The 26953-nt window shown below is 36.5% G+C and overlaps 1 protein-coding gene across 4 annotated transcripts in view; it reads right to left on the bottom strand.

The window, feature by feature from the left end:
- PCDH9 (protocadherin 9) overlaps window positions 1-26953 on the bottom strand; it is a 993278-nt gene that overhangs the window by 724389 nt on the left and 241936 nt on the right. The gene's annotated exons all lie outside the window — the stretch shown is intronic.

Genomic DNA, 26953 nt, shown 5'->3' with positions numbered 1-26953 from the left:
AGCCTGTGACGCCAGCATCACATAAGGACCTTGGTTCATGTCCCAGCTACTCCACTTCCTGATTATAACCTGAAAGAGCATCAGAAAATGGCCCAAATGCCTGGGCACTTGGCACCCATGTAGGAGACCTGGAGAAGCTCCTAGCTCCTAGCTTCTGCCTGGCCCAGCCCTGGTCATTGGGATCTCTCTCTCTCTCTCCTCCTCTCTCTCTTCCTCTCTTTCTCTCTTTCTCTCTCTCTCTGTCCTTCACTCCCCCTCTTTCTTTGTAACTCTGACTTTCAAATACATAAATAAATCTTTAAAAAAATCATTTCTAGGAGAAGATAGGCCATTTTCCTGATATTCGCTTGCCTTTGCTTATGTGTATTTTGTACACTGCCTTTTTTGAAAATGGAAATATGTCTCTTTGCTGAAGATTAGTTTAGTTATAATTAAATAACAGAAATTTTATGTTGTCTAACAAGAATATGGAAACTGGAACATGATCCATTATAGTGAAAGCAACTGTGTTATTAAGGTAATCACTTTCGATCCTTCCATGTTATAATTCCCCTACAATCTCCACACAGAAATTACCTTGATAAGGGTAGGGAGAGATATTGAGCCTCAATTCATATATTACATACCAGGAGGCTAAATTTATTATTCCTTAAATAAAATTGAGATTTTAATATGTATGTGCCTGTATCATGTCATCTTTACTGTCCCCTGGGAAGCAAATTTAGTAAAATTGGGATTCCAATATGTATGTGTGTGTGTTATGTCATCTTTACTGCTCCACTTTGGAGGCTACTGATACAAAGGAGTAGCTACAAGAGAATATAAGAAAGAAAATTTCAGTTCTATTTTCACTAAGCCACCCCATTACTTTTCTCCCTCTTTAGTTAGTTATAACCCTGTCAACTTTAGTTATAACCCTACAACTTTCAGCTTTACACTAGAGGCCTGAGATAAGGGAGGCTTGACTCTATACAGAAATTGGATTAGACAAGAAGCTGGGAAATGCAAAAATTATAGTCTAGAGTTGAGGCAGAGACAACCTTGGTACAGCATTTTAAACCCAGGAAAACATTTTTTTTTTCATATAATGACTATACATTAGTAACATTCCATAGAGCTATTTCTTGAGTTAATTTTGGGGCAGGTGATTTGTGGGCCAGCCTATGCACTCAATTTGTTATTTAAACATCTTGTTTCCATAGTAAAACATTATGCTAGCTTCCAACAATTGACCTTAACCACACATTTTAGAAACAAAACTCGTTGGTAAATGACAAATTGCACATACAGAGATTTTTAGGTTGTATGCCATTTAGGGGTGAAAAGCACCTCTACGGTGAAATTTTATACAGGGAAGTTTAATTAGGAGCAACTGAACATGCAGTGTAAGGTGAACTGTTCACCTTTTCTGCAGCAGTATTATGACAACTTGGTTTAAATAAGACAGTTTTAAGTACATGGTAGTTAAATGACTTCTGATATGACATTAATAAAAGCCTGTCTGATGTTAGAGATGCTTAGGCTTTTGTTCCACTGTTTATTTTGAGAATATTAATTATTATACTCAACTAATAAAAGAAAATTATGGGTTCAGAATTTCCATTTAAAAGTCCATATCTTCATTATGAACTAGCATGGTGAATGCCTATAAGATATCTTTGTCTATCCTGGTAGAGTTTAAGGTGAACAGAAGAGATATAGGTAGGCCATAATATAGGAAGCAGAAGTATATGTCACCTCAAAAAATTATAAAAATCAGAAATATGCTCTTGGGGCCAGCACTCTGGCATAGCAGGTAAAGCTGCCGCCTGCAGTGCCAGCATCCCACATGGGTACAGGTTTGAGTCCAATCCAGCTCTCTGCTATGGCCTGGGAAAGCAGTAGAAGATAGCCCAAATCCTTGGGTCCCTGAATCCACATGAGAGACCCAGAGGAAGATCCTGACTCCTGGCTTCTGTTGCACATAGATCTGGCCATTGTGGCCAGTTGGAGAGTAAATCAGTGGATGAAAAACCTCTCTCTCTCTCTCTCTCTCTCTCTCTCTCTCTCTGCCTCTCCTCTCTCTGTGTAACTCTGCCTTTCAGATAGATAAATCAGAACTATTCTCAACACAAGAAATTTTCTCAATTAGAAAGATGTCAATCAAATATAAATTATTTAAGGAGGAAAAGAGAATCCCTTATAAAGTCAAATTAACCCAATGAATTTTTGTTAGGGTGTAACTAAATAATGGTGGTAAACATTGACTCAGCACTGACTACATACTATTTACACATATAGTGCTTATAGATATGGAGTTACTGAATAAGAAAACCATTCCACTAGGTAGAGAGACATTATTATTCCATCTTATATGTAAGGGAGCACAAGTGTAGATATATTTAGCAATGCATCCAAGTGCATCTGGCTTGTGGAGTGGGGTTCTATTACAGTGCATGTTTTGTTTTGAACCACTTCAGTGATGTGGGATAACTATTATTTAGGAAGCTAGGAATCATTTCTGATAAGTTCAAAATATCTACATTTTTCTGAACATTTTTACTTAGAGAATTGACAAAGAAAGGGAGCTGGGAGAGAGGACAAAAACAAAAATATGGAGAATCATATCATTCAACAGTTACTTCTGTATTCATCAAAGTCCATTGAGCAAACATTTATCAAGTACACACCATGTACCAAGAGCTAAATAACTAGGTATAAGTACTACAAGAATAATGTAATTGACCTTGGAGAAATTTCCCTATAGTAGAGGAAACAAAAATAATTGCAGTAAGATACGGTAAGAACAATATATTTATATGCTAAGTTCCATGATTCATGCTCCTTCAAAAGCAAATTTACACTCAATAAAAGGTAATATATTTATAACTAAAACTGTACAGCAAAACAATTTAGTAATCAGTGTGATATGGTTTGTTACACAAAACAACCTATGACCAGTGGATTTTTGTGACTTTTAAAAAACAGATAAGAGGGGCCATTGCTGTGACATAGCATGTAAAGCTGTCGCCTGCATTGCCAGCATTCCATATGGGTGCCAGTTCGCATCCCAGGTGCTCCTCTTCCAATGCAGCTGTCTGCTATGCCCTGGGAAAGCAATGGAAGATGGCCTAAATGCTAGGGCCCTTATACCCACATGGGACCTGGAAGAAGTTCCTGGCTCCTGGCTTTGGATCAGCCCAGCTCTGGCTATTGAGGCCATTTGGGGAGTGAACCAGCAGATGGAAGACTTCTCTCTCTCTCTCTCTCTCTCTGACTCTGCGTCTCTGTAACTCTGCCTTTCAAATAAATAAATATATCTTTAAAAACTATTTAGAGCCAGCACCGCGGCTCAATAGGCTAATCCTCCACCTGTGGCGCTGGCACACTGGGTTCTAGTCCCAGTCGAGGCGCTGGATTCTGTCCTAGTTGCTCCTCTTCCAGTCCAGCTGTCTGCTGTGGCCCAGGAGTGCAGTGGAGGATGGCCCAGGTCCTTGGGCCCTGCACCTGGTCTCCCCTGCACCTTGCTCCTAGCTTCAGATCAGCGCGGTGCGCTGGCCGCAGCGCACTGGCCGCAGCGGCCATTGGGAGGTGAACCAACGGAAAGGGAGACCATTCTCTCTGTCTCTCTCTCACTGTCTAACTCTGCCTGCCAAAAAAAAAAAAAAAAAAAAAAAAAAAAACTATTTACAAAATTAAAAAAGATAAAAATATGAGACTGGTAGAGAGAAAAGAGGGATTGAAGAAATCATTTCTTCACAAATTGAAACAGGAGTTATTCCTTTCATCCTTTGAGGAAAAAAAAAAAAAAAGAAGAAGAAGAGGGCCCAGCGCTGTGGCTTAGTGGGTTAAAGTCCTGGCCTGAAGCACCAGCATCCCATATTGGCGCCAGTTCTAGTCCCTGCTGTTCCTCTTCCGATCCAGCTCTCTGCTGTGGCCTGGGAAGAAAGTAGAAGATGGCCCAAGCCCTTGGGTCCGTGCACCCATGTGGGAGACCTGGAAGAAGCTCCTGGCTCCTGGCTTCTGATCAGTGCAGCTCCGGCCATTGTGGCCATCTGGGGAGTGAACCAAGGGATGGAAGACCTCTCTCTCTGTCTCTACCTCTCTCTTTAACTCTTTCGCATAAAGAAATAAATCTTAAAAAAGAGAGAGAGAGAGAGAGAAAGAAAAAACACAAAATGAGGAAATGAGAGCTGCTATAATCTACTTCAATCAATCCAATGGATATCCTTCAATTCTAAAATCCTCTTAGGGAATTTTAATTGCTTTATTATTTCAAATGTTTTTTTTAATTTGTTTTAACTTTATAATTTTGAGGAAAACATTATTTATCTTAAAGGAATAATAGAGAGAAATATATAAAAGATATGGTAGTTATTTATAAAGTAGTGAACCTAAGGAACACATAAACTAGAGATGCATTTAAAGATATACCAGCTGGCCAGTGCTGTGGCTCACTTGGCTAATCTTCTGCCTGCGGCGCCAGTACCCCGGATTCTAGTCCCAGTTGGGGCGCCTGATTCTGTTCTGGTTGCTCCTCTTCCAGTCCAGCTCTCTGCTGTGGCCCGAGAAGGCAGTGGAGGATGGCCCAAGTGCTTGGGCCCTGCACCTGCATGGGAGACCAGGAGGAAGCACTTGGCTCCTGGCTTTGGATCGGCGCAGTGCGCCGGCCGTGGCAGCCATGTGGGGGGTGAACCAACAGAAGGAAGACTTTCTCTCTGTCTCTCTCTCACTGTCTAACTCTGCCTGTCCAAAAAAAAAAAATAAAAAATACACCAGCTACATCTTATATCAGTAGGAGCAGAGGTCTACGGTCCATATAAGCTCTTTTCTGAAAACTCGTTTTCTCTATGGAATTTTTCAGTACCTGAGCTTTTCCAGTAAATTAATTTTTTGTGAGATTTACATGAATAAGTTGTAGACCTACCTCTGCAAAACACACACCTTATCCCATACATACAATATTTTACTGGGAGTGGCAATTGAGTAAATACAACAAAGCTCAAGATCAGCCTGCACACGAGGAGTCAGTACTGAGACAAGGCAGACAGTGCTAGGGTCGGGGCAGACCTGTAAGCTGAAGTCAGAGAAGGTGGGAAAAACAAACACAGGCTGCAGTTTGTCATTTGTTTGACCTGTATCTAGTCCAAAACATCACATTGTATCTGAAATCTAATAACAGAAAAAGGACAAATCTCATGTTTGGGGGGAAGAAGAGACATTATTTTACTTTTGTTTTTATTTATGGGACCACCATCACCATAATAATTTCATTGTATAATTCATGATAAAGACAAAATCATGAAATTAGGCTTCTCTTTTGGAAAAGTGAACCTATATTTTTTAATTTTTGTTTTCCATTTAAACCAATGGTCTACTGAAAGGTAGACCAATACCTATCCACTCTACCTTCAATGATCCAAATACCTTATCTGCCATGTCTCAGTGAATTTCCTTATTCACCAGAAACCTATAATAGATTTGGGTTGTTTTATTTTATTTCTTATTCTGTTAATAAATTTCTAAGATCTTTATACCTCTTCTGTAGATAATAATTAATACAATATTTTATTCTTCTTGATGGTATACATTTATGTTTTTAGAATATATGCCATCTAAATTCTTAACATTTGGGAAATCAACTGTCAAATTTTCATAGGCATATGAAAAAAATTTGGCTTTCAGGGTGTCTAGAGTACAGTGATGACAGACTTTATGCCAATTTCACAAGCATTGCAGCCTGAATCACTGGCTGTACTATAAACGACAGCATATGTTTGGAGAGTCATAGCAGCAGGATAACCTGATAGTGCCCAGATCCCAGCTGTAGGCATGCAAAGAAAGTTTTGATGCTGGTATCCATATCCCTACTTCTCATCAACAACAAAAAGTATGACTACTCAAGATTCTGTTGTCTTAAAGGCTTTATTAAGTTATTGCCCAAGGTAGGAAAGGGATATTATTGCCTACATATGTTTGCCAGAACCATGCAGCTTCTCTGTTCTGACTTTCCTAGCAGGTGTCTCTTTAAGTACTTATTCTAAATGGAACACAACTGGGAGACATCAAAAAGGGCACTGTTGACAACTGTCATAGCAGGTTCCAGCTTGAACAGTAACTGAGCAGAAGGTTTCTCTCCAGAGTACTTCAGATCATCCTAATAGCAGCATCATTTCCACTAGGAACCCAGCTTCTACCAGAAAGGAGTGCTGGGAAATAGTGTGTCTGGTGAAATCTGATCCCCTCAGTGGAAATGCTCTGTGCCATCAGACTTCCTGCAGAAAACTGCCATGATGCAATTAAATAAATCCTGATTTTTAAAGGCCAATTACAGTATTTGAAGTAAGCATACAAACCAAATTCGTTAATAAATTTAATTTATGACAAATTAATATTTTGTTCATCATTCCACGTTCTTTATAGCACTAGAAAGATCTTTCACAGCATAAACAAAAACTCTACAGTCTTCCAACTTTTCCTAAAGCAACACTTTAATTTACCAAAAATAGAAATGATGTTTTAGATAAATGACTCTAGCTATTAATATCTATGTTCATGTCTTGAATTAATTATTAATTTGGGTGTTCTTTTTATTGTTGCTGTCATTGGCCATGAGAGAACAAGAGAATTATTTTTAGATGTGGAAATTTAATAGTCTATTTAAATTATTATTTTCAGATAGATTTTAGAAAATTTTTAGGGTAAAGTAAGTCAACAAACAAAGTATGGTGAAATAAAGCACTGATTTCATCTTGTTCAGGATTATCCATCTTTAAAATAAAGTCAATTTCTGCATAATTATAAAAAAGAAATAGTATTATAAGGAATATTACATTGATACTTCTGAGAGTTGCTTGTGCAGCTATTTGCATTTACAAAGTAAATTTTGTTATGAAATGGTAATATATGTTCCTATTTTAGTTTTTCTATGCCATTTGGAAAATATGTTTATCCAGTCTTCTTGTGTAGACATTGGCTTATACATTGTTTTTTTTTTCTTATTTTAAGCTACAAATGGTCTTCTATGTTTGCAATAAAACTTTGTGCCTGTGTGTCTGTGTGTATGGGGAGAAAGTGATGAAAAATTGAATTAAATGATGTTTCTTTTTTTGCATAAAAAACACCTTTGAAATGTTCTTCAAAAATCTCAAAGAAAATATGTATTACAAAAAATATTCATAGATTTAAAAATATTTTGCAACAAAAATTAGCTCATTTTTAAAATCCAATTTCCATGAACTTTTTGAGGTACCTTATTTGTGTATTATATGTGTGTGTGTGTGTGTGTGTGATTTAAAAACAAAAATCACACATAGTGGTAGGAAGATCTATTAAAAGCTGAGAAAACAATCTATGTCCTAGAGCCCATTATGCCCACCTGACCTATGCTTTCTCAAAGAGATATGTTTCCTAATCTTGAGTATTCCTCTCCAATGGAGTACTACACATGCATGTATTCTATAGCAACCCTTGCTTTAAAACAAATATGGTCAACAATATATCTCCTTCAAAATACAATTCACTTGATCTTCCCTTAAACATGTTCAAAATGCTTTGAAGAACCAATTACTCTGGTAAGATTCTCTCCCTTATAATAACAGAAACCACATTTCCCAGACTACCAATAACCTCCATTTCTGTTATATTATATGGGTATTTTCAGTGCTCATTTTCCATAATTGCCCATACTATACTTGAATCACTTTCCATCTTTCCTTTCTCTTCTCTCCTCTCCCTCTTTCTCCCTTTTTCTGGCTTTGGTCATTCTAATATTTGCTACTTTTCCTTTTTCTCCTTCTTCCTTCCTTCTTCCTGCTCTCCTCCCTCCTTGTTTCTCTCTCTCTCTCTCTCTCTCTCTCTCTCTCTTTCTCTCTCTCTTCCATCTCTCTCTCCCTCCTTCCCTCTCTTTCCCACTCTTTCCCTCTTTCTATCTTAACTTTTGATTTTTCCATTAATTTGTTTTGTTAACTCATGTATCTATCTCAATAAATAACAATAGTGATCCTACAGTTTTCTTGATCTTAAGGGAATAAAAGTAATTTTGGTCCTTCCACATATTCTCTCTCTCTCTCTCTCTCTCTCTCTCTCTCTCTCTCTCTCTCTCTCTCACACACACACACACACACACACACACTCCCATCTGTATAGCCCAATCCATTTCCAAATCCATTTCCAACAATATGACGAAGGCAAGGTTATAAAAAGTATCATGGCATCACGTTTCTTTCTCTCTCAAATGGCTTCTTAAAGATAAATATTTTTTAAGATTTATTTATTTGGGGGCCAGTGCTGTGGTGTTAGCAGGTAAAGCCTCCACCTGCAATGCCGGCATCCCGTATGGGTGCTGGTTCAAGTCCCAGCTGCTCCACTTCCAATCCAGCTGTCTGCTATGGCCTGGGAAAGCAGTAGAAGATGGCCCAAGTCCTTGGACCCCTGCACCTGTGTGGGAGACCTGGAAGAAGCTCCTGGCTCCTGGCTTCAGATCGGCACAGCTCCAGCCATTGCAGATGGAAGACCTCTCTCTGCCTCTCCTCCTCTGTTTCTCTCTGTGTAACTCTTTCAAGTAAAAATAAATAAATGTGGTTTTTTTAATTATTTATTCCAAATATAGAATTAGAATAAGGGAGAGAGACACACAGAGAGAGCAGAGAGGAATCTCCCAACTGCTGGTTCATTTCCCAATGGATACAACAGCCAGGGCTGGGACAGGCCAGCCATGAGCCTGGAACTCCATTCTGGTCTCCTACATGGGTGGTAGGAACACAAACACTTGAGCCACCTCCCACTGCTTTCTCAAGCATATTAGCAGGGAGCTTGATTGGAAGCAGAACAACTTCAAAATGGGGCTCATATGGGGACTCAAAATGGGGCTCACATGGAATGCCCAAGTCATAGGCAGAATCTTAATCTACCACCCCACAACACCAGCCCCAAGGTAAATTTTAATTATCTTCGCAAATATATTACTATGAGTTGTAACCACTTTAGTCTCTAACCTTTCTACTGGAAATTCCTATCCATCCTTCAGATAACAATTTGAATATTTTTATAAAACATTTCTTTTTTGGAAATAATAGGTTCTTTATACTTTCTCATAGCCCCTACTTTTGTAGTCTTCATCAGTATCTTTTAAGAATCATATAAATTGTGTTCATGTCTGTCATATTTATGACTTTATCTCATTTCTTTCTTAAACTAGGTACTTAGTATGCACTTAATACATATTTGTCAAAAACAAAAAATTTATAGCAAAACCTTTTATGTAGTTAAGAACATTAAGGTAAGCTTCAGTGTAAATCTACAACAAAATAAACAAGAAATGCATAAAAACACACACTCTGGTTCCAAGCTGTTTTATAAGCTATATTTGTTGCATCATAGTCAGCCTTTGTAAAATGCTTATTAAAGTGAGCTCCATGTGTTTTGCCATAAACAGTCTATTTTAAATATGTGCTACATTCTACTTGTTACATATATTAACAGAATATTTAAAGTTTTGCCCAGACAGTTCTAGAACAGTATAAAAAGACCAAGATATATAAAAAGCAAAAGGGAGTACATTATACTTATAAAATATATAAAAAGTAAAAAGCAGCAAGTTACACTTTAAAAAGAGCAAGATTTAATTTTCTATTACTATTATAATTACTTACCTAGAACTTGACCCATTTATCTTATTAACTCATTACATCTTACTAAAATTCCTGTTAATTATATAGTGACTAACAAAATAAACCCCTTTCCTATCTGATTGAAGTACTAATGGTATTCTATCTATTCTATAAAGTAAAACTCTTTATTTTATTTATATAATATGATAAAATGTCAATATATATTCCAGATTTTATATTGATTATTACAAACTTTATTAACTCTTTAAGAATAAAATGGAACAGTTAAAGTAGAATCACATAGAACACTCAACTAACATTTATGACATAGGTAGGATTTATAACAGAAAATTAGCCTAACAGTAACTTGTTTACAAGTTACGAAAAAGTGAAAATTAAACAATAACTTTACTTTGATATAAAAAATTAAAATTATCTATACATAAGAATACCAATCTTATATTAGATCCCATAAAATACAGATTTTTCTGTAAATATACTCCCACATTACACTAAAAGCCATAATTATACACAGTATGTAAAAGTAGACATGGAAATTTGTCTAAACTACATTATAATTCAATATTTCATTGTAAAGTCATAATTAGAAATGATCTTCTTGCTCTGGTTATATGTGTTGGATCTACGAAATCCATCCTCAAACCCTATATATTCCAGCTTTCCTAAAATGAGGGCCACTCCACCTGATCTTCCCATTTAACAAGTCTTCCTCTGCAGAAATAGCTTAGATAATTCTTATCCTCTCAATAAAAAGTGCATATTCAGATCACCACTCCCCAAAACTCTGACTTGTAAACAGTGTATCCAAATGCTTCAAGCAGAGATTCTGCTAATTTGCTGGGGAAAGCAGAAGACAGTCCAATACCTTGGTCCCTACCATCCATGTAGGAGAGAAGGGTGGAGTTCTGGCCATTGGACCAGCCCTAGACATTGTGGCCATTAGTGGAGTGAATCAGTGGATGAAATCAATCTCTCTCTCTCTTTCCCTTTCTCTCTCTCTCTTGCTCTCACTCTCTCACTCTCTCTCTTGTTTTCAGTGTCTCCCACTCTCTGTCATTCTGCCTGTCAAATAAATAAACTATTTTTAAAAATGAAATACTATTATCATCTTTGTTTCCTAATTAAATATGCACTATCATTGGCCAATGTGCTCTAATTCTTAACCAGTTCCTAGTTAACTATGTAGGAGAGGCCAAAAAGCACAAAAGAAAAGACCATCCCCAACTGGTTGCAAGTTCTGGCTTCATTGTTAAAAAGGTACACCTAGGTTGTGAACCCTGACTGCAGCATTAGCATCAGATCTACTTAACCTCTCACAGCTTCCTGGCCAACATGTGCCTTGAAGGTACTTTACTGTACCATTATAATTTAAAAAGATAATAATTCAGGTCATTGCTAAAATAGTGACAGATACCCAAAAGCCAAAGATACTTGAGCATAAAGTACAAAGCACTTCCCTCCATAGCCTGATCTCAGTTTAGTAGTGCAGGAAACCCTCACAAATATGCCTTATCTTATGACTTTAATGCCCAATGGTCTGCAAGAGTTTCTCTTCAGTAGAATCTAAAGTCTGCATAATCTCCTTCTATAGAGTTCTCCATTGCCCAGGCCCTACTGTCTCTGAACTCAACTTTTAAATTCTCCCCTAATCCTCTCTAATCTTTGCTCTTTTTTTTTTCAAATATACTTTTACATGCTTTTTTTTTAACATTTTATTTAAGGATAATTTTAAATTTACAAAATAAAATTGTACAGTAGCAATATACTCATCACTCTACTTCTTTTGTAATCAATATCTCATATTAGTGTATTTGTCACAACTAATAAACTAAATCCATATTCCCCTATCTTTGTAATCAAAACGTTTATCCATCCCTCCAACCCTCTACTAATCAACATTCTATGCTGATTGATATATATATATATATAAATATATATATATATATATTTTTAATTTGGCTGTCATATATGAGGCCAACATGCAGTGGTTGCTTTGCTGTGTCTCCCTTTTTTCATTCTACATCATGTCCTCCAATTCATCAGCTCATTGCATTCATCTTCTTCCCTAAACTTCAAATATTCCCACTAGTGCTCTCAAAGAACCCTTTCTAGGAGTAGAGGACTTTCTTGGTCTTTTTTAATATGTACTTTGTTTGAAAAGCAGAATTACAGAGAGAGAGAGGGAGGGAGGGAGGGAGGGAGGGGCCTTCTGTCTGCTGGTTCATTGCCCAAATAGCTGTAAAGGCCAGAGCTGGGCCGATCTGAAGCCAGGAGTCAGGAGCCAGAGCCTTCTTCCTGGTCTCCCATGTGGGTACAGGGGCCAAGGACTTGGGCCATCTTCCACTGCTTACCCAGGCCATAGCAGAATTGGATCAAAAGTGGAGAAGCTGGGACTCAAACCAGTGCCCATATCAAACAGTGCCAGAACTGTATGCAGCAGCTTTACCTGCTATGCCACAGTGCTGGTTCCTATTCCTTTATTTTATAGCACTTAAAAATGAATTATATGTTGTTTATATATTGTTCACTTGTTTATTATTCATCTCTCTTCTAAGAAATGAGAGCTTTCTTCTCTGTGTTTTCACAATATTTTTGGATTATATATTGCCTATGGAGGGGGATTCAGTAGAATTCCCAGGCTAATTAAAAAGGTTTGTGGCATTAGGTTAAGCTTTTGTAACTCCAAAGATCATCAATGCAGCAACAAAAACACAACCTTGCAGTTATATTCAACAAATGATAACTATTAGCCTATATTTATTGGTAGAAATTTTATGTAAAAAACATGCTCCTATTATTCTTGTATTGAGGATTTCATAGTATGAATATTATATAATATCTTAAAATATTTTTATTAAATGCTAAGAAATGTAATAAACACAAATTATGAAAAAATATAATCATTAATTTATGAAAATATTGCTGTATAATAACAAGACACAACTTTCACTATTAATTTTATTTCATGGTAAAATTAATAAAACACAGCCTTGACAGTAATTGAAGCACTTAAAAAATTTACACATCCATGAGGAAAATTCTGTGATACTTTAATCAAAATCAACAATAAAAATTTCTCTTCATTCCCTGTCCTTATGAACATAGTTCTGTTTGTTTTCCATTCCTCTAAGTACAGTACAAGGTTTGATTTTTTTGTTTTTTTTTAATTTTTTGTTAAAGATTTATTTTTATTTATTTGAAAGACAGAGTTACAGAGAGAGAGAGAGATTGAGAGAGAGATTAAATCCTCTGGTTCACTCCCCAAATGGCCCCAGTGGCTGTGGCCTGGAAGGACCAAAGTCAGGAGCCAGGGGCTTCATGTGGGTCTCCCTCGTGGGTGCATGGGCCCAAAGAGTTGTGCCATCTTTCTGTACTTTCTTCAGCCCATTAGCAGGGAGCTGGATCTGAAGTGGAGCAGCCAGGACTCTAACAAGTGCCCATAAAGGATGCTGGTGTCACAGATAGTGGCTAAATCTCAGGTAGAGGCCAAAACTGTTACACAACAGAGCTGGCCCCAAGGATTTGGCATTTTTGCTTATCACACATTATCAGAGCTTACACAAGATCACTACATCTCTGGACTTCAAAGATGACTCCTGGATACCTTATAAAATTTATTATTTTCCTTGTACAGTGATACATAACCCTGCCTAAACCCACTCAGGTATGACATTCCCTAGACAGAAGCAACTCTTTCAGGGTGAACCAATGGATAAATTGGTTCAATGATAGAGGAGCCTTGGACTTGTGCTTAATGCTTCCAAGTAGTATGCGCTATGTGAACTCAGGAACTTTTGTTGCACTTCTGTGACTATGAGGGAGACCAGCCAGCAGGCACATCTGAAGAGAAAGCAAAGATGAATCATAAAGTGCCAAAGAAATGGAGGAGAATCCCTTATCAAGTCATGACTGAAATTTGTGTATTTTGGCCATTCCAATATGAGAGCCTACAAATTTTTTGTTGTTTTTTTGTGTGGCTTTTGTTCACTTGTTTAGTAGAGTTAGACTTGTTTTTTGTTTGTTTGTTTTTTTGCAGACAGCCTTATCATATTTCTAGGGCCCCCTGTGGGTTTTTCATACATGTGAAAATTTAAAAAGTTGCTGCAGAAGTTCAGACTAACCCTCATGGCCATCCTGCCACAGTTAATACCATCTAGTCACGGACAAAGATGTACTTAAAGTAACCCATTTGTTTCTTCATACAGATTTGCTTACATTAAAATCATGTGTTAATTAATGGAGGTAAAAAAAGTACCCTGTTGCTTTCGATAGAGTGTTTTCTGAATTATATGAGATTATTCTTTTCCTCTAGATTTATCTCAAAGTTGTTTCTATGTTTAAAGGAAAAACTCTATGGAAATTTAGAATGTACTTGCTTGGTAGAATAAAAGTTTCAGACTATTTAAAATGGCAGGATGCTTTGTTCTCTTTCACTTTCTGTGAAAGTTAGGTCACTATGAAAAATATTCATTTCCAATACATGAAAGGAGTAAATATATGAGATGAGAGGTCCTTGTGAGAGAAAATCCACAAAAGCAAAAGGAGAAAGAAAAAGAAGGTAAATAATTAGCCAAATATAAATAGTCTTTAGATTACTCACTGCTTTACTTCATCTTTCTTTTGATAAGGTAATTGCTAACTGATTGCATTCTCAGAATTACTAGAGATGCAGCAGATGGCTTTTAAAATATTCTAAATTAAAATGTGAAGTTAGTATGTACTCTGGAAAAAATAATCATGAAATTTTACCTCAAGCACTCATTTTTGTTTTCACTGATGTAATACTGTAGAAATAAATATTATATTCTATTGAATTTTGTAAAAGTTCTCATCCTGAGCCCATGTTAATTCCAACTAAACAAACATACAACAAATGTTCATAGTTGTATATATCTTGTGATTATTTGTATGCCCTTATATATATATTTATATTGCAAAAATAAATATTCATACCAAGAAAAAAAATAAAAATTTCATGAAGACATGTTGAATAACTAATATTACCAATATTGGACTAGGAGTAAATCTCTTTACTAGCTCAGATTACATTTATTGTAACACCTAAACCAATGCAATCATTTACTTTGTAAGAATTGCTTTAATAAGACATTTTAAAAATCACAAAAATTGTCAAGTTTTAAACATTTCTATCATCTACATTTCAAGGAAATATCACTTCCACCCCTTGAAAATTTCTGTTTGCAAAACAAAGATATACACTGTACTAGTGCTCCCAAGATTTACTTCTAGAGCATATTGCATCACTGTTTGACCTAGGATAAATGAATGACGCCATCTGGATTTAAGTTTTCTCCCATTTACAAATACATGGATACAGATATTTTTAAATATTGGAGTTTTTTTCAACACTGATTCTATAGAAGCATATATTGGCTTGACTTAAGAGAATAAATAATAAAATTCAACTACATATACAGGTTGATTATCCTCTATTCAGCTTGCTTGGCATCAAAGTGTTTGGATTTTGGATTTCAGAATATTTTCATATATGTAATAAGATACCTTGAGGATAGGACCCAATTCTAAACATGAAATCCATTTATGTTTAAATACACTTAACCTGAAAGTGATTTTACAAAGTATTTTTAGTGTGACTACAAACCCTCATATGAGGCCAGGTATAGCGTTTTCCATTTATTGTCATGTTAGGGCTCCAAAAGTTTGGATAATCAATCATTTTGGATTTCATATTTTTAGTTCATGGATGTTAACTCTGTAATGAATTACAAAGGGAATAATTTAACTATATTTAAAATTCACTATCAAAGTATTTCTACAAGATAATTTGAATATATTTTTCCTGAAAAAAATGATTTTAAAAGACCTTCTATATATGCATATCCTTCATTTCTTCTTCCTAGTCCCACTTGCAGAGCTATCCGCGTATTATTCCAAAATGTCAAATATGAATACCAATATTTGCTGTTATTTCTGCCTCAAAATCTAGCAATCATTCGTTCCTGGATCATTCAGATCAAGCTGATATATGTAGCTATTATTATCCATAATAGTCTCTACTCATTTCTCAGATATATATTTTCTTTGGTTCCTATTACAAAATGAAGTCATTTTCCTTGTGTATTTACTTACTTAGTATCTTTCTTTACCATACAATATATTCTTAGGACTACTGTTCAGCTTAGTGCTTAAGATGCCGCTTGAGGCCAGCGCAGCGGCTCAATAGGCTAATCCTCCGCCTTGCAGCGCCGGCACACCGGGTTCTAATCCTGGTCGGGGTGCCGGATTCTGTCCTGGTTGCCTCTCTTCCAGGCCAGCTCTCTGCTGTGGTCCGGGAGTGCAGTGGAGGATGGCCCAGGTCCTTGGGCCCTGCACCCGCCTGGGAGACCAGGGGAAGCACCTGGCTCCTGGCTTCGGATCAGTGCGGTACACCTGCCGCAGCGCGCTGGCTGCAGCGGCCATTGGAGGGTGAACCAATGGCAAAAAGAAAGACCTTTCTCTCTGTCTCTCTCACTATCCACTCTGCCTGTCAAAAAAAAAAAAAAATTAGAAAAAAAAAAAAAAAAAAGATGCCACTTGAGATACCTTCACTCCATAACAGAGTGCCTAGTTCTGGTCCCAAATCTACTACAGCAATCCAGCGTCTTCCTAATGTTTACCTTTGGGGGCAGAGATGATAGCTTAAGTACTTGGGTGCATGCCACCCACATGTGAAACCTGGATGGAGTTCCCAGCTCTTGAATTTGGTCTAATATAGCCCTTGCTCTTGTGGGCATTTTGGGAACAAACCAGCAGATGAAAATATCTGTTCTGTCTTTCAGACTTAAAAAGATGAAAAAAAAATACATATTCTTTCTAACAGACTGCAATGTCATATCAATCCTTGGCAATAAAGCCTATCTTTGTTGAGCAAATACAAAAGTACATGGAGGCATTAAAAGCATATAAAAAAACTAAATGATGATTAAAATACTAATGTAAAGTTAAATTATTCACAGTCAAGCATCTATGATTTTGCTGTTTGATTTGTTTTCATAATTTGACTTATTAAAAGGTAGCTATGCCTTATTAGTACATTGGATATGAAATAAAATACTTGGAGAAAAAATACATGGAGAAAATAAGATTTGTGTCAGAAAGTGATAGTCAATCCTAGGCATAAATCCTTATCTGGTTAATAGTCACCAAATCTATTATCTTAGCCATGTATATGGTCAAAAGCTTCATAAATTCACATATTGACACTTTTTTAATTTGTAATGTCTCTTCATCACATCAGCCAAAACAAAAATAGCATTTCCTGCAACTTTGTCATCCTTATGAATAAATGGCCATGACAAAACAAATGTAATGGAATAATATGGTTTTCTTTTGGAGGCACAGAATTCAGTCCAACAATATTTTAAAATGTGGTATTAGAAACAAAGTTCAAATACTAGATAGTCCATTTACATAATTCATAGGGGGAAAGAAATGACATTTAGCTGCTTGTTTATTTATTTATTTATTTATTTATTTATTTTGACAGGCAGAGTCAGACAGAGAGAGCGAGGCAGAGAGAAAGGTCTTCCTTTTCCGTTGGTTCACCCTCCAAATGGCCACTATGGCCGGCACACTGCATCGATCCGAAGCCAGGAGCCAGGTGCTTCCTCCTGGTCTCCCATGTGGGTGCAGGGCCCAAGGACCTGGACCATCCTCCACTGCACTCCTGGGCCACAGCAGAGAGCTGGACTGGAAGAGGAACTACCAGGACATAATCCGGTGCCCCAACCAGTACTAGAACCCCAGGGTGCCGGCAGCATAGGTGGAGGATTAGCCAGGTTAGCCGTGGTACAGGCCTTAGCTGTTTGTTTGTTGTGGAAATCTAAATTACCTAAACATGTTTTGAAAATTTTTACAATATGTTTTTGGTAGTGATTTTCTAAAAAGCTTCTTAAAGGTACTACTATCAAAATGACTTGGGATGCCTAAAATTTATATAGTAAGAGATTTAGAGTTGTACTGAATAATAACCTTTATACTATTCCTCAAGGTGTATTTGATATCCAATAATATCCAAAGTGTTCAAATTATACATAAGGAAACACATGATAGAAAAAGAGATAAATTACACCCACATCAATATGTGTTCCAAGATCTCATTACAATATATATGAATATGTAGTCAATAGACTCACACTGTACACAGTATGTATAGAATATAATATATATCATATGTAGCATGTAGCTCTTTTAAAAAAACGTTATTTGTTTAATTAAATTCAGAAGAACAGAGAGAGAGGGAGACAGAGAGAGAGAGAGAGTGTGTGTGTGTGTGCTTCCATCTGCTGGTTCATGTGTGGCAGGGGCCTAAACATTTTGGCCATCTTCTGCTGTTTTTCCCAGGCCATTAGGTGAGAGCAGGATGGGAAGTGGAGCAGCTGAAATTTGAACCAGCACCAATCTGGGATCCAGCATCACAGATGGCAGCCTACAGCATAACACTGGACCGCAAACCAAACTTTTAATAAGGTTACCTCCATGACTGTTATTGGAAAAAGCAAAGATATTCATTTTTAATTTTTACATTTTAGTTTTACTTTTATTTATTGTAATGAGTATGTATTGCTTTTATCATTTAAAATGTAAATAAATTTTACATTTATGTTTCCATTTTATTTATTCAAAGTACAACTTGTATCATATATATATGTGTGTGTGTATATATATATATATAATACACACACACACAAATGAAAGGAACTATTAAAAATAAGAGAAAACAAAGTTACTGTAATGGTTCCAAGATAGAGCACTGAATTTTTCTGCAGCATCCATGTGAAATAACTTTGTAGCCCATCTTCCCTTCCCTGCCTGTTTATAAACACACAGAGGACCCTGGTGTGATCAGTGGCATCATCACATTACTGCTTAATAGCACATGCTGCTGATACATTAATTGCTTTATTGACTATTTTAAAAGTTTATGACCTCATCTACATTCCAACTTGACCTTGTTTTGCACTTTTCTAATGAATCACTAGATTCAACTACTTACATAATGTGTATACTAATAAATTTAAGAAATGAAAAAAGAGATGATATGTATCTCGTTATTTTTTCATCAACTAAGTCATTGTTAGGCAGGGTTTATATTGCAAAGTATTGTATAATCAAAAAACTGTATAGACACAGCTTCATGATCAGAAAAGATGCTCCGCATTATTTTTTGTCATTTTCTTTTAAATGAAAGATGAAGGAGCTGAGCAAGAGACTCATGGTTTAAAGAAAGGGAAATTGCAAACAGATTAAGAATGTGCTCCCTAATCCTAAAATATATGTTCAAAAATATTTTAAATGAATGTTTTATTTTTAAAACCTGAGTAAAGTCATGTACTTCCCCAGAGACTAAGTTGATTTCCAATTGTATAATGGTTAATTGAGGTCACAGAAATTAAGATTCAGTATTTTACAGACAACCTTTTATATACAGTCTTGTATATATATATATGATAAAATCTCACATCTAACAGATTTGCCAATTTCCTATTCCTGTTTCACCTTCAAAATTCTAAGAAAAAAAATTTGGAAGAGCTCCTCTCATAATTAATCCCTCATTGGGCACCAGTTGGCACATTTGTAAATTTTGTGTTCTCAATATCAAAATAGAGCAGGCATTGCATTCCATGACAAAACAGATGACACACACTTAAGGGATATTTATTAAATTTTCATGATTGAAGAATATTGTCCTGTATAGTGCTCTAAGTGCTTAAAACATATACAATGTAGGATACATAAAATATTTCCTATATAAAATGCAAACAAAGAAACTAGACAAGAATACAAATGGAAGGATTCAAAAAGAAATAGTGAAGGTTACAATGTCAGAGCTAAATCACATACAACCAATCATCTATTCTTATTTCTTTTCATAGATGAAGAAATAAACACTGGAGATCATTGGTTTATTTTCCCACAGCTTCAAAATACTAGAAATCAGTGCAGGGGTGAATGGAACCTTATCCAGAGTTTTGTTACTGATGGTGATTGCAGAGCAGCTAGGCAGAGTCATTCAGGACAGATAAATTGAGTGTAATGTTGCTAACAAATGAGATTCTCAAATCCAGCAAACTTGGTTGGAACACAGCATTTATGCTAGGACTACTAACAGGAGAAGTGAGTCTTGGAAAAAGGACTTTTGGAGGCAAAAACTGAAGATCCGCATCCATTTCCCAGTCATGATGAATAAATATTGATGGAAATAAACTAGATGTTACAAATCACTAACTGATTGCGATTGCAATTGAAACAATTTTGAATAAGAAGAATATGGAATACTTTAAAAATCCTATAATAACTGGTTTACACATACTGCTTGTTAGGTTAGCTGGAAATGTTTTCCACATCTGGCGCACCAAAATCCCAAATGGCTTTATGAAATCAGATAGAGTCATATTACTATTAGGGACACAGACAAGTTCCTTAATTTAGAGATCGTAGCTATGAAATAGATGACAATTTAATTTCATCTTTCCAATAGTTTGCTTCCTATGATCTTACAAATATAATTATTTGCGAAACAGAATAAAATTTATTCCTCAACTAATTTTATCAAGTAAAATGAATGCCATGTCCTGATTGTAGAAATAGCACTTTATGAAATTACTCTGTGCTCCAAAGACTTTTTTTTTCGCTCAACCTCTTCACCAGAAAGACTTTCATCTTAGCTTCAGCTCTAAATCACATTATTCATGAATAATGAACTAACAATCTTGTGTACTGGTGAATCATTTTAGATGTCTAAATCATTGTTAAAATTTACATTCTCACTTCATGTGACAGAGTGTCTAATTGACTATGCATTTGGTATAGCAGTCACTTCCTCAGACTCTCACAGAATATTAAAGAACAGGGTGAGGATTCGCACAATGCGACATAAAACAATTGAACAAGGAGAGATGCTCCTCAGGCTGGAAGTATTTTTACCTGCATCGTAGAACAATTCAAAATTACTATTATGTTAGAAGCCGAGGCCACTTCTCAGACAGAACAAATAAGGCACTCCGCAGCAGCATATTTCAAAGACAGAGGAAAATTTTCTCAGGCTATAGATGTACATAAATGTATCAGTAAAACTTTTTACCTAAAAATACTGTTGTTATTTTAGATAGAAGAAACTGGAGGCTGGATTTGTGGCACAGCGGGTTAAGCGTAAGCCTCCAAAGCTGAAGCCGGCATTTCATAGCTTCTCATATGAGCGCTGGTTTGAGTCCCCACTGCTCCATTTCTGATCCAGCTCTCTGCTAATATGCCTGAGAAAGCAGCAGAAGATGGCCCAAGTGCTTGGGCCCTTGCACCCTTGTGGGAAAACCGGATGAAGCTCTTGGTTCCTGGCTCCTGGCTTCAATCTGACCCAGCCCAGGACACTGTGGCCATTTGGGGAGTGAATCAGGAGTTGGAATATCATTCTCTCTTTGTTTGCACCGTCCTCCCCTGTACCTCTGCCTTTCAAATAAATAAAAATTAAAAAAAAAAATTTTTTTAACTGCTGCATCACTATGCCTGCCCCAACATAAAAACAAAAAATTTATTGTTTTTCTTGTTAAAATTTGTTTTGCTTTTCCATCGTTGTTTACAAATTTTTAACTCCCTAGTAAATTTTGATGATAGTCCAGTGAGTGGCCCCATTAATTTAAAGGTTAATCTGAAAGGGGTTTGAAATTATAGTCTTGTATGTTTTCATATCTTTAAGTATAGAAAGGAATTCTAAAAATCAAGATACATTCAACAATTTAAGCAATAAGTCCCAAATTGTTGTGTTTGCCTGGATTAGAGAAAATTGGAGTGATGGTACTTGTTAGTGCAACATCTCTCCTCTCTTTTTGCCCTCAAAGAATATGAGATCTCTGATACTGTTCAACCAACACAAGAACACAAAGAAATCAATAGCAAAAGCAAAATCCATAGTAAACACAATTGATAGTAATTTCTCATTGAATATTAAAAGAGAATCCACATTTCTGAAGAGGGCAGGTTATCTCCACAAAGGATTTCTGATAAAATATTAACATCTTATATCTATTTATACTTGTATTCTCATCATTCATCAGAAAATATACTTTTATTTTTCCAATTACTGCTCCTCCTAATGTTAACAAAATTTTTTCCATTTTCCTCAAAACAAAGGTTTTTTCTAGTCAACAAGTTCACTACAGACAATATCCAAGAAAATAAAATAGGGCTTACGTATTATCTCTCCAACAAGTTTGGGTTTGTATGTTATCGTTTAATATTAGCTTTTCTTTCCAGAGACTCCACTGAATGGATTTTCAATGTTGGTGTTTTTATTAGTAGGTCCCTGACTCCAGTTTCCTAGTGATATACCTCACTGAGGCCAGAGTTCAACATATGTCTTTTTCTAATTTTTCTAAAAATCACTACTCCGGGTCTGTTTACAATACATAATTTATATCTATACATTACAGAATCTGGATGGACCTCTTAGACATCAACAGGTATAAACTCAATAGCATAAGGACAATTCATTAATATCTAAAAACAACATTAATAGTAATAAGCAGAAGGAAAATGAATCACACTTTTCCCACTGTAGAGGAAAACAGCAAAGCTAGTGGTCTTAGTGAAGTATTTTATCAGCTGTTATCAGGCCCAACAGTGTGTGATTAATGCTGTCTTCATAATGAACTATCTCCTGTGTATGTTGCAGAAAGGATACATACTTTTAGCAAGAAAAATATACACCAAAAGACTTTAAAATAAAATTACTTCCTTTAGTTATATAATATTTTTAGGTATGCAATTTTCATGTACTCTAAAAAACTTAACATCTTTTATCATTTCAATTTTCCTCAAATTTAATGTATCCACTGCAATTTCATTTGGCTAATTGTTTTTTCAGTTACAATAACATTTTTATTTATTTGAAAGGCAGAGTGACAGAGAGAGGGAGAGAGAGGGAGGGAGGGAAGGAGGGAAGGAAAGAAAGAGAGAGAGAGAGAGAGACAGAAAGACAGAGAGAGAGAGAGAGCAAAAGCTAGCCAGCTTCCATTCACTTGTTCACTTCCCATGAATACCAAGACTGGTGCTGAGCCATGCCAAAGCCAGAGCTTCTTCCTACCTGGGTGCAGAGGCACCAGCACTTGGGAGCTGGACCAGAAGTGGAACAGCCCAGACTCAAACTGGTGCCCATAAGGGATGCTGGTGTCACAGGCAGCAGCTTAACCCACTACACAGCTTAACCCACTTTTGAAGCGAACCTTAGAAATGAGGCTGATGTGAAAATAAATAAATTGATAGATAGATAGATAGATTTGTTTCAGAAGTAAAGGAAACAGCATTTCATGAAGAAAATATTTTCCTCAAGGGAACATAATAGGTTTCCATGAAGGATAGTAGTAAATTTCACTAGCATAAATATAAATGGAAAGAGTAAAAAGATAATGCATAAGTCACAGGGCCATACTCCTTCATTATTAAGAGAAGTCTGATCTATTAATATTTCAGAAGGTAGTAAAAACAGATGAATATTTAAGAAGTTTTTAATTTAATATCATATGCTTCCAATTTGATAAACATTTTAAATCTACATTTGACATAATAAAGGTTGGTTTTCTCTACAGTGACATAGAAAAGAAATATCATACACTCCAGATTTTGAGAGACATATATTAAGATGGGGACCAGTGACCACTACATAAATATTTTATGACTTTTTAGTTTAGCAGGGAGCAGATTAGAACATGAGAATTCAGGAGAAGAAAGAAGGGAAATAGCTCTTCAGGGAAACAAATGTCTCAGTCATCTGTACTGTGCACTGGCTGATCAAGTGTTTTCTGAGCATTTGCTATGTTCTACATCCTGGGCTACCAGTGGGGATACAATGAGGAAAGATACCGTCTCAACAAAGAGCAAGGTATCTAATTTGATATTGGAGAACCTTCCTCCTCTAGAGGAGTGAGCAATTTTGAAATCCATAGCAAATCTTAAGAAATGCTGTTTATTTCCCTCATCACTGCACCAACCTGAGTTCTTCTAAGAAATGGTCCTCTCTTGGCCGGCGCCACGGCTCACTAGGTTAATCCTCCGCCTTGCGGCGCCGGCACACTGGGTTCTAGTCCCGGTCAGGGCACCGATCCTGTCCCGGTTGCCCCTCTTCCAGGCCAGCTCTCTGCTGTGGCCAGAGAGTGCAGTGGAGGATGGCCCAAGTGCTTGGGCTCTGCACCCGCATGGGAGACCAGGAGAATCACCTGGCTCCTGGCTTTGGATCAGCACGGTGCGCCTACTGCGGCGGCCATTGGAGGGTGAACCAACGGCAAAGGAAGACCCTTCTCTCTCTCTCTCTCTCTCTCTCTCTCTCACTGTCCACTCTGCCTGTCAAAAAAAAAAAAAAAAAAAGAAATGGTCCTCTCTTTATTTCTAGTATCTCCTTTATGACATTAAATCGCTTGTTCTTTAAGATTTATCCTCACATTCCTGTTGGTAGATGAGATCATTTAAATTAGAGGTCTTATAATTTCTGTTTCCATTTCACAGCCCTCCTGACATAGTATGTGGTAAAAAATGTTGGCTAATTAATAGTCTATTTCAGATGTGAACTTTGAACAAATCGGGACAAGCTTCTGGGTATTAACAAGTCATACCAGCTGAATGAACTGAAAAAACATCTGCCTCAGAAGACAGAAATCAGCATAGCAAAGACAAATACTTTATTGAAACCCACCACTAAAGATTGTCTACAGCCAAAGTACCTCTTTATTCTTGCCTATATATTGTCTTTATAAACATCACTGAAATAATTGATTCATAAAAAAAAATCCTGAAAGTACTACAGCTAAAATGTAAAGCAATGGCAAACAGCAGAACATGTCTGGCTATCCCATAGGAAAGAAAGGACTTGCAGATGTTTGAGACACAAAAGAATATGTTCCAAAAAGTGACATCTAGAGAGTTTAATAAATAATTTGCAATCTTCAAGAAGTAATTTTCTCAGGAAACAGAAATATTATGAATAGTTACCTAACGAATATTGATATAATAAAGCATTTTGTGCAAAACTAGTCAATTGGCATTTTGTTTATCATATAGCATGTAGTAGCAATTTGGAAATAGCCATTGAGTAAGATAAGGGAATAGGAATATAATAAATGGAACAATGATCAACCACGTAATTTTTTTCTTATTTTCCTTAGTTTACCTGATAGTTGCTTTGGAAACTGACTTTAGAAAATATATCAATAATTCTAACTTTTTGTAAATGAATATTTGCTGCTGGCTTCTCTAGTTTGCTTTTATTTGGAGGAAGTTAGACTAATTCCTGGGAGACTTTGTTGGGTTTAATCTGAGACATGGTATGAAATGAATAATGTTTTCAGAAAGCAAAATTATTGTACAATGATGAAAGAAGTTAATCAAAAGTAGGTAGTCTCTATGCTTTGTACCTAAACTTTTTCATTTACTTTGAAGGAATGAATAATGAAGCATGAGGAGACTCAATTAGTGGACTTTCTTGCGCAACAGCCAATAAGAGATTTTCAAAGCTGAAGCCAATACCCTACTATTGTCCTTCCTCCTCATGCAGTGACTTAAAATATGAGAGACAGAGAAAACTGCTTATCACACTAATTTAGGAAATCATTTTTAAAATGACATACCTGTAAAATTATATACAAAATATTTTAAATTATTTAAATTAAAGAAATAGGAATTCCCTAATCAATTAATTGCACTAACTTCATTTAGAAGCTAGAGACAAATTGCATTCCTTGATTGATTGATTGATTTATTGCCTATGGCACTTGTATCAACCAAGGTCCAGCTGAGAAAATAGAGGACATAGAAGTAGCCTAAACAGAAAGCATTTAACACTGTAGTTTTTCAAACAGGTGACAGATAATTAAAGATACAATTAAAAAGTAAGAAAAGGAAAGAAAGAAAAAGGCACTGAGGTAATACAGTGAGGAAATATTGTGAGAAGGATCAAACACTTGCACATCTAGGAAACAAAAGAGATAGTTTGAGGTTATCAGAAACTAGGAGTCTAGCAGCAGTGCCCATGAAATTGGTACTCAGACTTCTGAAGAGAAGACACTGCCTGGCTACTCCTGGCATCCCAAAGGAGGAGGAAGAGATTGATTCCAGGAATGTAAAAAGCAAATGGCCTGCAACCAGACAACAGCTGCTGCCAAGATCAAGTGCCATTATCAGGATGACCTGAAAGGACCAGCCTGCAAAGGAGGAAGCAACAGTTCCTTCTCCCTGCTTTTCAGTAGTTTTTCTATGTACCCTATTGGCAGAACTGAACAGATTAGATAGCAAAGGAGAAGGGCAGTTTACAGGGCTCCCAGTTGGTAATAACCAACACTGGCATTCAATCCAGGATATTAGGGCATGATGAGCAGATTCCTCTGAATCCAAATCATAATATTATTCTTTTTTAAGATGTATTTATTTATTTGAAAGAGTTACACAGAGAGAGGAGAGGCAGAGAGAGCCAGAGAGAGGGGTCTTTCATCCGATGGTTCACTCCCCAACTGGCCGCAACAGCCAGAGCTGAACCAATCCGAAGCCAGGAGCTTCTTCTGGGTCTCCCACGTGGGTGCAGGGGTCCAAGGACTTGGGCCATCTTCTACTGCTATCCCAAGCCATAGCAGAGAGCTGGATCGGAAGTGGAGCAGCTGGGACTAGAACCGGCGCTCATATGAGAAGCAGGTGCGTCAGGACAGGGCTTTAACCCACTGCACCACAGCGCCAGCCTCATAATATTATTATTTAGAAAAAGTTAAGCTGAGGTACTAACTCCAGAAAGATCAGTTGGCCTTCCCAGAATCTACATGGTTGAGGGCTTCTGAGAGCAAGAGAATAAAAGATGGATGTGACCAATGAAAAATTTTGTCATCCGATAATCCTTTTTGAGTCTCCTTTGAAAAGAGTCACCTCCTCAGAAATTCAGTGACACTGTCTATAAAAGTGTGCTGAATTTTCACCCTGCTCTACAAGATATATAAATATAACCCAAAGCCACACAGGAGCTGGCTATATTTGGTGTGCTTCATCTATCACGGGACACTTAATTTGTGCATTCATCTTTTAAAACTAATAATGAATTTCTAAAACCTTTTCAATGGGCTTAAGTTTTGTAATCCATTTATTGAACATGCTTGCAATGAAAAATTAATTATTAAACAAGAGCCTTGGGAAGACATCAGTGGCCTTGTCACCCATGTGCTAGATTGATAGCATGTCAGTTCCCAGAGCAGGAGGGCACTGACAACTCTCAAATTTAAACCTAGAAGGGTAATGCTAAGCGTGTCATGGCTTAAGTCACATTTTTAATTTATTTTTTATTAAATGTTAAATAGAAT

The sequence above is a fragment of the Lepus europaeus genome, chromosome 6, assembly GCF_033115175.1.
Source record: "Lepus europaeus isolate LE1 chromosome 6, mLepTim1.pri, whole genome shotgun sequence".
NCBI lineage: Eukaryota > Metazoa > Chordata > Mammalia > Lagomorpha > Leporidae > Lepus > Lepus europaeus.
The sequence above is the reverse complement of the archived record's forward strand: the minus strand, read 5'-3'. Positions and strand labels throughout refer to the sequence as shown.